Source organism: Procambarus clarkii, chromosome 41 (assembly GCF_040958095.1).
Source record: "Procambarus clarkii isolate CNS0578487 chromosome 41, FALCON_Pclarkii_2.0, whole genome shotgun sequence".
In the NCBI taxonomy this organism is placed as follows: Eukaryota; Metazoa; Arthropoda; class Malacostraca; order Decapoda; family Cambaridae; genus Procambarus; species Procambarus clarkii.
Window position 1 is genome coordinate 22,100,397 of NC_091190.1, and position 13,559 is coordinate 22,113,955.

The 13,559-nt window shown below is 41.3% G+C and overlaps 1 protein-coding gene across 1 annotated transcript in view; it reads left to right on the forward strand.

The window, feature by feature from the left end:
* Positions 1-13,559, forward strand: part of LOC123751946 (neural cell adhesion molecule L1-like) — a 921,489-nt gene that overhangs the window by 139,760 nt on the left and 768,170 nt on the right. The gene's annotated exons all lie outside the window — the stretch shown is intronic.

A 13,559-nucleotide genomic window follows, 5' to 3' on the forward strand; every position in this document is an offset into this window, starting at 1 on the left:
ACCGAAACGTCGTCACCGTTTTTTTTTCTTCAGATATATGGGTTACCTAAACAGGTTTCCTGTCCCAGACAATTGGACACCACCGTTGCCTATTGGACAGATCGTACTCCGGCGAGGGGGTGGCATAGGCCGCCCTGGTGGCCAACCTTACCTAGGTGTTACCTTTCGTTGTTGTTGTTCAAGATTCGTTACTTGGAACAAGCAGTTCCAAGTAGCACGGGCTATGGTGAGCCCGTAGGTACTTTACCTACCTTTCAATGTTTTCGGGGCTCAAAGGAACATGTTTCTCGGTCAAAACAAGAATGATATAAATGACTTAAGTAAAAATATTAATGTAACTATACACGCCGCCCGTGTCGCGCGGTATGTATAGTCGCTGAGTGGATTATATTGGGTGTATTACTGTATATGTGTCAGTCAGCACTCGACGCTCTGGCCAAATACGCTCTAAATACCACGAATGAATAAAACCGGTCTTGTGTATGTCGCTTGTACCTTGAGGCTACCTTGAGGTGCTTCCGGGGCTTAGTGTCCCCGCGGCCCGGTCGTCGACCAGGCCTCCTGGTTGCTGGACTGATCAACCAGGCTGTTGTGTTCATATTTCTCGGACATTTTGTATTTTGAGGCCTTACTTGATTACATGCTTTTTGTATGTGGTTTTTGGGGAAGGAATAGCAGATAATACAATAATAAAGTAATTAGTTTGTAATAATAATAATAAGAAGAAGAAGGCAAGGGAAGGGAACTATCAGGGGGGAAAGCGCCAAGCTAATAGACTAAATAGCACTTGGAAGAGGTCAGGATAAGGATTAGGTGTAATAGTGCCCAACCACATGGACGGTCGGGGATTGAACGCCGACCTGCGTGAAGCGAGACCGTCGCTCTACTGTCCAGCCCAAGTGGTTGGGTATAATAATAATAATAAGAAGAAGAAAATTAGCAGGAGCCTTGAGTACGATTCAAACCTACACATTGGGTACTCCCGAGCACATGGTGCAGACTTGCGAGTATAACCATTGTGCGGGTTCGAATCCTCAAAGGGAAGGGAATTTTCAAAGGAAAGCGCCAAGTCATTACGACTATATATCACTGGAAAGGGGTAAGGATTTGGGATGGGACGGGCGGGAAGGAATGGGGGGCCCCAACCACTTAGACAGTCAGGGATTGAACACCGACCTGCATGAAGCGACACCATCGCTCTGCCATCCGGCCCAAGTGGTGTGGGAATGAAAGAAAACGGGACCTTAACTATAAAATCCTGGATAATCCACCCTCGTCGTTAGTGATGGAGCCGACGGCATAATCCTGGGATTTACATGTAGACGATATGCGCAGTCTTTACTTGTTCTGATATCTCTTAATTGTCCAGCCTGGCATTAGCTGGCTTGATGAATAGTGCTCATAGGAAACTGAAGCCCTGCATATATATATATATATATATATATATATATATATATATATATATATATATATATATATATATATATATATATATATATATATATATATATATATATATATATATATATATATATTGGTAGCAGTCTTGTAGATATATATTATTAAATATGACCGAAAAAGTAAGATTAATAATTCTAACACGAATTTTTTCAATGTTTCTTTATTAATCTATATACACTAGCTTCATCACTGTAACCATCTACACTACATAACCATGATCACTATGTAGCCTCAATACAAAGCGACTATTATCACCGCAGCCATCTTCACTACACACGACCATCAACACTGTGACCATCGTTACTTCACACAACCTTCAATCAACACTGTAGCCATCAACACTATACCCGACCATATTCATCACTGTAACTATCTTCACTAAATATTAAACGTACTCACTTCACACGCTAATACAACTCACCATCACACACCCCCTATAACAAAGCACTACACATCACTATAACAAAGTACTACACACCACTATAACAAAGTACTACACACCACTATAACAAAGTACTACACACCACTATAACAAAGTACTACACACCACTATAACAAAGCACTACACACCACTATAACAAAGTACTACACACCACTATAACAAAGTACTACACATCACTATAACAAAGCACTACACACCACTATAACAAAGCACTACACACCACTATAACAAAGCACTACACACCACTATAACAAAGTACTACACACCACTATAACAAAGTACTACACACCACTATAACAAAGCACTACACACCACTATAACAAAGCACTACACATCACTATAACAAAGTACTACACACCACTATAACACAGTACTACACACCACTATAACAAAGTACTACACACCACTATAACAAAGTACTACACACCACTATAACAAAGTACTACACATCACTATAACAAAGCACTACACACCACTATAACAAAGTACTACACACCACTATAACAAAGCACTACACACCACTATAACAGAGTACTACACATCACAAAACAAGTGAAAATACCTGAGAGTAGACATTATCCAAACACTAAACACCACAAGCTCATGTGAACAGGACATCATTAGCACCATATGGGAAGTTACCGAACAAAAGAACGTCATTCAAGAATCTAAACAATCAGGCTCTCAAATCCACACATACCACATATGTAAGACCATTACCTGTGTATGCAGCGACAGCAGGGAACCCACACCTTGTGAAACATAAATAGAAACCTTAAAACAAAGTTCAGAAGTTTGCCACAAGATTAGTACCAGAATTGAGAGACGTCAGCTTTGAGAACAGGTTGAGAGAACAATCTTATAGGAGAGAAGAGAGAGAGAGAGAGAAGGGATATATCAACTACGTACAAACTCTTGAAGAGAATAGATAAAGTTAATAAAGGACTCTTATTTCAATGTAAAAGACGTAAGATGTGAGTACATCACAACAACAAGGCAACGCACTTACTGGACCAGTCCAATTATTAGCCTGACTATAATTCTTGCATCTGGTATATTATTACCAGATGTATTCTTCAGGTTCTTGATAGTGTGAAGCAGCTTACCATGGAGAAGGAAAAGGTCTCCGGCGACGATGGCCGCCACCAGAAGAAAACCAAGTCTGTCCGCTTCTCAGAGAACATCGTGAGTCAGGTGCACGTCCTCGAGGACTGGGCCTACGAGAGTTGGGTGTTTAGGAAAGAGGGAAAGAACTGGATTGCCGCCGGCTCATTCCGCCGCCGCTTTGGCAGAAGGTGCCGCGCGACCGAAGACTTGCTGAAGGCCGACAAGGTCTTCGACCTCCTGCACAGGGAGAAAATATTTGCAGAGATTTATGGAGTCCTCACTCACACAGTGATTTGTTAAACGATTATCTGTGTCTAACTTTTTAAAATAAAAATATTGCTGTTAGTTGATTTTTATTTGGTTAAGAAACGTGTGTGTGTGTGTACTCACCTAGTTGCATGTCTTGAGGTACGCATTAATGATGCCACATGAACTGACACTTGGTTGGGTGACACTGGAGTGGCTGACATTTGGGACCCTGACTCAGGAAGGGTTGTTGTGGCAAGGGACGCTCACCCTCATTAACAAAGGCCAAAATAATTAAATGGAGCCTCCAAATCATCTATTAATAACTGAAAAACACTTCAACACACGACTCAACCGGTGATGTTCGAACATTTCTCGAACAGTGCCTCGGTGACGACCTCTGTTCGAATCGTAACGGTGTAAATGCTTCACGCATGTACCTCAAATACAAATAATCGCCAGTTGAACCTAAACATCTAACTTAACCTATTCTTAAATATGAACAATATGCTAATATATAATAATATTAATTAATATCTGAAAAAAATTATATTTTGAATGACCAAGGTGTTACAACTGATGACTGAGGCTTTGAGCTCGGCCGCAGGATGGAGTGAACAGCCCGAGAACGCGTAGTAGTACTTTGTAAGATTTAATAACAGTCAGGCAACAAAGATTTTTTTTAATAATTTGTTATACGAGAATTTAATGGGTATAAATTTAAACTTTTCCTTTAGTTTTATTAATGTCATTATTTGTCTGATTATATACTCTAATTCTGAAATATAAAATAGTTTGTTATTTTTAATAGAATAACTCGGATTTTAACTTTATTGAACATGAACAGGTGTATTTTAACCATATGGATTGTCATAACTTTTATTTTAGTGTAGATGATTGAGAATAAAATACCTAATGGCATGACGAACATTTTGTCAACACGGCATTAGTGTTATTATTTACGATAATACAGAGATTCCAAACCAGAAACCCACTATCATAAATTGATGTGCCATTGCTACTGATTCCTGCGTCGAAGTAGTGTGCTAAGAACAGGGTGTTAATAGCACCTTGGCCAGTAGGGTGTAGAGTGATCTGTAACACGCTATCACCTTCACCATCACGTCACTGAGTGATGGTGAGCGTTACCTTGTTCTGGTGCTCCTAGTTCACCATCAGAGACTATCTTGCTATCAACTTAAACAAATCATACATCATTTTCCCAGTATTAGTTATAGACAATCGACGATTTGGTTGTGAGGCAAACTTTATTTACATATAAAGATCTGTAATTGACTTGGTGTATGGATGAAGCAGCGATTTGAAAGCTGCTGTTTGAAGTGATTATTGTGTTAGTTTTGAATTTATTTACATTTTACTGCACCAAGAGTTTTAGCGCGTGATTTCTTAAAATATTATGTTCGGGAAGAAATTTATTTTTTATTTTTGATGAGTCGTTATATCCGATGTGGTGAAAGTAGGCCACATTGCATGGTGCTTAATTCCTCTTGGTGATGTAACGCGTTACTGAACCAATCTTGGCATGGCTCTGCTTAACAATCTTCGAGAAGAGGTAACTGCAGGCGGCCTATTGGCCCCATGCGGGTCAGCGCCTACTCATACCTCACCAAACTTATATATGTATGACCTTCGCTGGGAACAATCCAGCTATCCCACGTCTATTGTTACCTGGTCAATTGTTCCATAAATCAACAACTCTCTATTTCCAAACCCACAATGACCCAGGTCTTTAGTGTTATATATGGAAAGCGTTATTGATATCCCCTTGTGTTCTTGTTTGTCTCCCCCCCCCCGTGTTAAAATCTCCCCCACAACTCTCCTCCACACTCTCTCCCCACAACAATCTCCCCCATTAGTTCATCTCCCCCACAACTATATTCTACCCACTTCAAGACTCCGCACCAATATAGAAGCATCAAGAAATATGGGCCAATAGGCCCTTTGCAGTTACTTCCATTCTTCCCTTTAACTTACAAAATATTATACCCATTGTTTCGTGTTCTGTCTTGTGTTGAAAGTTTGTTTTCACCTCATCCAAAACTGTTGTAACCTATCACCTCACCCAAATGCAGGTATAAAATCGAAGATGTTTAAACTCTGTTCAGTTATAGTTGTGTGTGTGTAAACTAAAGTCTTTGAAAATGTAATAAGTTTTACGAAACGCGTTCAAGTGTCGCGTCAGACTAGAAATAAAAATGAATTTTGGAGAATTGATTTTTCAGTTACCATCAACAGTGAAAAGAAATATAAGAAACATTGAAAAAATTCGTGTTAGAATTATTAATCTTACTTTTTCGGTCATATATATATATATATATATATGTATATATATATATATATATATATATATATATATATATATATATATATATATATATATATATAATATATATATATATATATATATATATATATAATATATATATATATATATATATATAATATATATATATATATAATATATATATATAATATATATATATATATATATATATATATATATATATATATATATATATATATATATATATATATATATATATATATATGTCGTACCTAGTAGCCAGAACTCACTTTTCAGCCTACAATGCAAGGCCCGATTTGCCTAATAAGCCAAGTTTTCATGAATTAATATATTTTCTCTAATGTTTTTCTTATGAAATGATAAAGCAACCCATTTCATTATGTAAGAGGTCAATTTTTTTTTATTGGAGTTAAAATTAACGTAGAAATATGACCGAACCTAACCAACCCTACCTAACCTAACCTAACCTATCTTTATAGGTTAGGTTCGGTTAGGTAGCCGAAAAAGTTAGGTTAGGTTAGGTTAGGTAGGTTAGGTAGTCGAAAAGCAATTAATTCATGAAAACTTGGCTTATTAGGCAAATCGGGCCTTGCATAGTAGGCTCAGAAGTGAGTTCTGGCTACTAGGTACGACATATATATATATATATATATATATATATATATATATATATATATATATATATATATATATATATATATATATTGGGTCCTGTGGTACGGTGGGAAGGGCTATTGTGGAATGAAGGATGGGAAAGGAGGAGCCCGTGTAGTGGGAGGAAGAGACAGTGGAGGGAGTGTGTATTGGGAGTGAGGGGCAGGAGTAGCTTCCGTGCAGGAACCAGGGGGGCGGGAAGGCACACTGCCTCCTAATTCTCTCATTAACAAGTCACGCGGGCCACCGCCGGTGCCCCAACCCCCATGCTCGTCACCCTTAACATTCAAATTGCAACCCCTAAATATGCAATATCCGTCTCTACAAACACTAAAAGTTACAATTATATAATTGGCTTAAAAGCACTATAATTACAGGGATACGAAATTAAACTCGGACGAGGTTGAAATTTAAATGGAACCAAGATAATTGTGGTGTTACTCCTGGAACCTGGATAGTTGTGTTGTGTTGTGTGTTCTGGAACAAGGATAATTATGATGAGATATATAGAACGAGGATAATTTTGGTATAACTCCTGGGACAAAGATTGTTGTGTACGACTCCTGGAACAAAGATTGTTGTGGCATGACTCCTGGAACAAAGATTGTAGTGGTACGACTCCTGGAACAAAGATTGTTGTGGTATGACTCCTGGAACAAAGATTGTTGTGGTACGACTCCTGGAACAAAGATTGTTGTGGTATGACTCCTGGAACAAAGATTGTGGCATGACTCCTGGGACAAAGATTGTTGTGTATGACTCCTGTAACAAAGATTGTTGTGGTATGACTCCTGGGACAAAGATTGTTGTGTATGACTCCTGGAACAAAGATTGTTGTGGTATGACTTCAGGAAGAAAGATTGTTGTGGTACGACTCCTGGAACAAAGATTGTTGTGGCATGACTCCAGGAACAAAGATTGTTGTGGTACGGCTCCTGGAACAAAGATTGTAGTAGTTCGACTCCTGGAATAAAGATTGTTGTGGTATGACTCCTGGAACATTGTTGTGGTATGACTCCTGGAACAAAGATTGTTGTGGTATGACTCCTGGAACAAAGATTGTGTAGTATGACTCCTGGAACAAAGATTGTTGTAGTACGACTCCTGGAACAAAGATTGTTGTGGTATGACTCCTGGAACATTGTTGTGGTATGACTCCTGGAACAAAGATTGTGTAGTATGACTCCTGGAACAAAGATTGTGTAGTATGACTCCTGGAACAAAGATTGTTGTGGTATGACTCCTGGGACAAAGATTGTTGTAGTACGACTCCTGGAACATTGTTGTGGTATGACTCCTGGAACATTGTTGTGGTATGACTCCTGGAACAAAGATTGTGTAGTATGACTCCTGGAACAAAGATTGTTGTAGTACGACTCCTGGAACATTATTGTGGTATGACTCCTGGAACAAAGATTGTGTAGTATGACTCCTGGAAGAACAAAGATTGTTGTGGCATGAGCAATAATAGTGTAGGATGTGAGTACGGGATAGCGTGGCTCGGACAGGTATTCCTGTGGTGAGGAGCGTGTGGACGGTTCATTTCCGTGAGAGGTTGTGAGCCATGTAACACTCTTGCTAATTTAACTTGTTCTTCGTGCAGTAACAGTGTTCTGCCGGGGCTGTGTAGCTCTGGTCCTCGGCTGTGGCGTCGGTGCCTCCGAGTGCCGGTGGCAGCTCCAGGTGGGAGCCAGAGTGCTGCCCACTCTCCAAATTGGCACTAAACCTCCGAGTGAAGAGTCTTGGGGGTCACCTGGAGATGGTATCGAGGCCGCCCTAAGGGGCTTTGGAGGTTACCTGAAGGTCGTTTGGAGGCTACAGGTACATCGTATTGAAACTACCTAAATACTATACACCATCTGACTTATAAAGCAGCAGAATACTCATTGGAGCTTTATTGGTAAACATTGTGAAAACTACCTGAAAATCCCTGCAGGGGTAATTTAGGGTCATTTGGAGCTCATTGATAGGCTTCAACAAGATCACTTAGAGGATATTAGGATGTCAACAGAAGTCAAAGTGAGACGACGGGGGACAACTTTGTGAAGGTCTTGAGTGGTATAGTGTATTGGAGACTATTTTGAGCTTACTTAAGTACTCGCAACCGGTCTGTGGCGTTACTTGGTACTTGTTGTTTTGAGTTCTTTGATTGGCATCGTCTAGTGTTTCCTAGGCAACAGCTATAAGGATGATCTACTGAAGAGAAGAATGAAAGAACGGTCTAATGTATAGAAAACTAAATATGGGTACCGTTGAGAAAAAACTAAATAGGGGTACCGTTGAGAAAAAACTAAATAGGGGTACCGTTGAGAACAAACTAAATAGGGGGGTACCGTTGATAAGAAACTAAATAGGGGGTGACGTTGAGAACAAACTAAATAGGGGTACCGTTGATAAGAAACTAAATAGGGGGGTACCGTTGATAAGAAACTAAATAGGGGGTGACGTTGAGAACAAACTAAATAGGGGTACCGTTGAGAAAAACGTAAATACGGGGGTGCCGTTGAAAAAAACTAAATAGGGGGGGTGCCGTTGAGGAAACACTAAATGGGGGATCCTGCTGTAAGTTTAAAACAAGTATAATGAGACTTGCTGTAGGGTAAAGGAAATGGAAGAATAATGCAAAAAATTGATAATTTATAATAATAATAATAATGGAAACTTGAAATTAAATTTTCCCCCTTGAACCCCCAGAGAAAAAAGGTGATTTGTCATCCTTTGCTTTGAGTCGGTCGGTCGGTCGGTCTGCTGGTCAGTCGGTTGATGGAAGAGAATGGTTCGTGGGGGAATTAGTCGGCCGAGGGGGTGGGGGGTATGTTGACATTGACAACATTTTGACGAATGGTGACACTATTCAACCCACACCACGTTGAATGGTGTCGGTGGTGTTGTGAAAGTGTGGCTTGCTTGTTAATTTATTTTAAAATGATCTGCTTGGCTGTGATGTTGTTTTAACAGCATGGAATTTATTGTGTTCCTAAGTAGGAAAGTTTTTTATCTACGGTTAGTTTTCCTCGGTGATGAAACTGTTCTAGTGGGGAGATTTTTTTGTTGAAGAGGCGGGGGATTAAATAGATTCCATCTGATTGGCCAGCTTCAGTTTATTCCAGGCCTCATTGGTGCATAAATTCATGACTTGATCCCTTTTATCATTGGCTCATAACTACACCTCTTATATTAGCTGTGTGTGTGTACGTGTGTAGTAATGTCATGAGAATAACTCTCTCTCTCTCTCTCTCTCTCTCTCTCTCTCTCTCTCTCTCTCTCTCTCTCTCTCTCTCTCTCTCTCTCTCTCTCTCTCTCTCTCTCTCTCTCCCCTCCACCCCTTAAGTCATAATATTACGTTACCCTGAACCATCAAGTCTCATTCCATTATTTAAATCCTCTTTCCGAAGATCAGACATTAAGCTTCTCTTGCAAGGCTTTGTACCAACTCTTTAAGGATTTAATTTAATGCGAATATGAACAGCGTGGGAGGCAGGAGGGAGTGTTTGAGGCGGGGGTAGGAGAGTGTGGGTCTGACGAGGGGGAAGGGAGCCGCTCGGAGAGGGGAAAGTGGGCCCGGTGTCTGATGGAGACGGGAAGTTGGACTGGATAGGTCAGAGTCCGCTGGGGCTAGATGGGACCGGTAGCCGGACAGGGAGAGGGGCTAGAAACTGGGTTCAAGGGGGGCTAGAGTGCTTGTAAGGTAGGGCTTGGGACTACGTGATGGCAGGTGGGAGGGGTTGCAGGTGTGGGGGAGGGTTGCAGGTGTGGGGGAGGGTTGCAGGTGTGGGGGAGGGTTGCAGGTGTGGGGGAGGGTTGCAGGTGTGGGGAAGGGTTGCAGGTGTGGGGGAGGGTTGCAAGAGGTGATTCTCGCTACTAGAGGTATCGCCACGTCTTTGGCCAGGTGTTTTGTGAAGCGCAGAAACACTTATGATTCATTCCTTTCCATATATATATATATACACAAAAATACAGGCGAGTAAATAAAGTGATAAAACATTTAATGGCTTATTTAGGTTTTGGGAATTTATTGAATTGTTAAATTTGGACTTACGCAGTAAAGGACGTTTTCTAAAATCATTGATGAGCCATTTGTCTGTCATGGAGAATTTATTCAGATTCAAAATAATAATTGAAGCCTCGCAATGATTTATTTACACAGTCGTGTAATGTGCATCTAACGGAAAGAAGCTTCGGAATCATGGGTCAATATGGACCTAACGAACCTCAGTACACAGCTCCTCTCATTTCAACGTGACTGTGTGATTTAATATTCGTAATTCCCGCTTAAACAACCTTAACATGCAAGCCTAATCTAGGCCTAATTATGTACAATCCCCCCCTTCTCCATATATATAAATCATTGACGGTTTTTGTTTTGTCATACAAATTTGTACAACTACGTATGACAAATCCATGTATTCAATATACGTATATATATATATATATATATATATATATATATATATATATATATATATATATATATATATATATATATATATATATATATATATATATATATATGTACATGTATGTATGAGGGTGTGTACATGTGTATACAACATTGATAATTTTGTAACTAGCGTCAAACATTGTTATTTGCTTAGCTAAACGAACTAGAGGGTTCAGTTCCTGAACCGATTATGTGCCTCTGTAATCCTTTACACCACCGCCCACGGGATGGATATGGGGTGCATAATAAAGAAAGAAATTCAATTGATTCAATCTGCCGGCAGATTTAGTCGTCGAATACTGACATACTGGCGTCGGCAGACTGTTTTTGTTCTTTTGTTACTGGGTGAAAGACGGGTTGTAGTGTGCTGCAGTGATTTGGCACTGTTTAACATCGCGTGGTAGTTTGTGAAATATTAGCAACTGATTATTTTCCAACCATACTTGAACCGGGCTCCATCCAGACATGAAACTGTACGGGTATCAACCATACTTGGTTGATCAGTCCAACAACCAGGAGGCCTGGTCGACGACCGGGCCGCGGGGACGCTAAGCCCCGGAAGCACCTCAAGGTAACCTCAAGGTACTTCAAATAACTACCATCCAGAAAGTGAAATATCTCGAGTGCCTGCCATAAGTGCCAACAGCTCCGGCCAATTTTTAAGCTAGATATCCACCGTCCTTTTACCCATCTCCCATTTAATCTCTGACCCAGTGCCATGTAAATTGGCCCAGCCTTGCATATAAAGTGGTTAATTATCTACGAGAATTTCACCTCGATAAGGAAGTCCGTGGGGCGAAGGGGGGGAAAAAACTGGTCCAGGAACAATAGGTTGCGGAGTTTTGGAGTCCGGGGAGGGGGGAGGAAGACGCCCTGGAGATGCAGTTGGCTCAAGCCTTTCGAGAGTAATTTTGGGACTCCAGAAGCTGGCGCTGATTGGTTCTTCACATCCTGCGTTAGTGGCTGGGATTGGTTCCTGGATTTTGTGTGTGTGTGTGTGTGTGTGTGTGTGTGTGTGTGTGTGTGTGTGTGTATACTCACCTAGTTGTACTCACCTAGTTGTGCTTGCGGGGGTTGAGCTCTGGCTCTTTGGTCCCGCCTCTCAACCGTCAATCAACAGGTGTACAGGTTCCTGAGCCTACTGGGCTCTATCATATCTACACTTGAAACTGTGTATGAAGTCAGCCTCCACTACATCACTTCCACAGTCAGCCTCCACACACACACACACACACACGCGTGTGTGTGTGTGATGCACTGATTGGTCTTTAATAATACATATTTGTGCGGTGGTGATTGGCTGTTGTATTCTACGAGAGTTGGTGAGACTGGCTTTCAATATCCAGCGTTTGTAGCTGTGATTGGCTACTCCACTTCACCCTCCGGGCACTCTCTCTCTCTCTCTCTCTCTCTCTCTCTCTCTCTCTCTCTCTCTCTCTCTCTCTCTCTCTCTCTCTCTCTCTCTCTCTCTCTCTCTCTCTCTCTCTCTCGAAGAGCCTCCATATTTGGAAGGAACACAATTGCTAAGCAGTGCAGCTCATTAGAGAACAGCTTTCCTTCTTTTCCTTTCCAATTTCTTAACTTTCTCACTTTTCCTCTTTAGTTTCTGTCTCTCTTCATCCTTCCTACTTTGTCTCTTCTCCTTTTTCTTTCTTCTTTCCATAATCATCTTTCCTCTTTCACTCCTTTTTATTTCTTTCTTTTCTTCCCTCTCCTTTATCTTTTTCTCTCCCACTTCCCTTTCATCCATCTTTTTTCTGCGATTTAACTCTAGCTCCTGAGCCTGCCTGTTATCTGTAGGACGTTCTTTGCAATTACTCCCGACCCGTCCTGTTCTGTTCTGTTACTCTAGTTGGTGGTGTGAGTAGAGTCAGCCTCCACTGCCTCCTCCTCCTCCATGTGTGGAGTTAGCCTTGACTACCCTGCGTTGAGTCAGCCTCCACTCACTGTAACCGATCTCAGATCGTCACTACCTATCTTGTACACTGTGATCATGTCTCCGCTGGGTCTTGTTTTGACCAGCGTTAGGTTCAGTTCTCTTTGGGTGTTTACAGGCCGAATGTGTCTGGTATCAGCCTTCTGGCAAATCCAATAGATTTTGGGTTGTTTTTGTGATTTGCTGGTGCTGGCTCCATGCTGGTGCAGCATACAGTTGAAGAGTGTTGTGTATTCCTGAGTGTGCGGCATTTGCTTGACCTTATAGGCTGTCTTCCCTGCAGGCTACCTCCCCCTGCAGGCTACCTCCCCCTGCAGGCTACCTCCCCCTGCAGGCTACCTCCCCCTGCAGGCTACCTCCCCCTGCAGGCTACCTCCCCCTGCAGGCTACCTCCCCCTGCAGGCTACCTCCCCCTGCAGGCTACCTCCCCCTGCAGGCTACCTCCCCCTGCAGGCTACCTCCCCCTTCAAGTTACCTCCCCCGTCAATATGCGCACCAGCATCATCAAGGCACTGCGGGTTCACCATAGCCCGTGCTACTTGGAACTTTGTTCCAGGCAGCGTATCTTTAACAACAACAACCAGCGTCATGTACCATTGGACTGGTGCTAAATCACAGCCGCAGCCATGTTAAACATATTAATCTTGATCACAGGAATCCCAATTAATCACCGGGTCATGAAAAGCAGGAGGGAATAATCATTATCTCATGCATATTTCTTAACTATATTGAGATTCCAACCGGCCGTTGTAATCCTTTATGAGTTAGTTACTCATTTTTTGATGTAGATGGATTTAATAATAGTGTGATCTACGTTATTATTTAATCCACGTAATTACGCATAATTAGATCTCTGATTAATTTTTAGCATTGTCAAGCGATGAGATAATGCGGTTAAGCAGAGATCATTCAACAGAAGATTAACAGGTATTATACACGTCTGAAT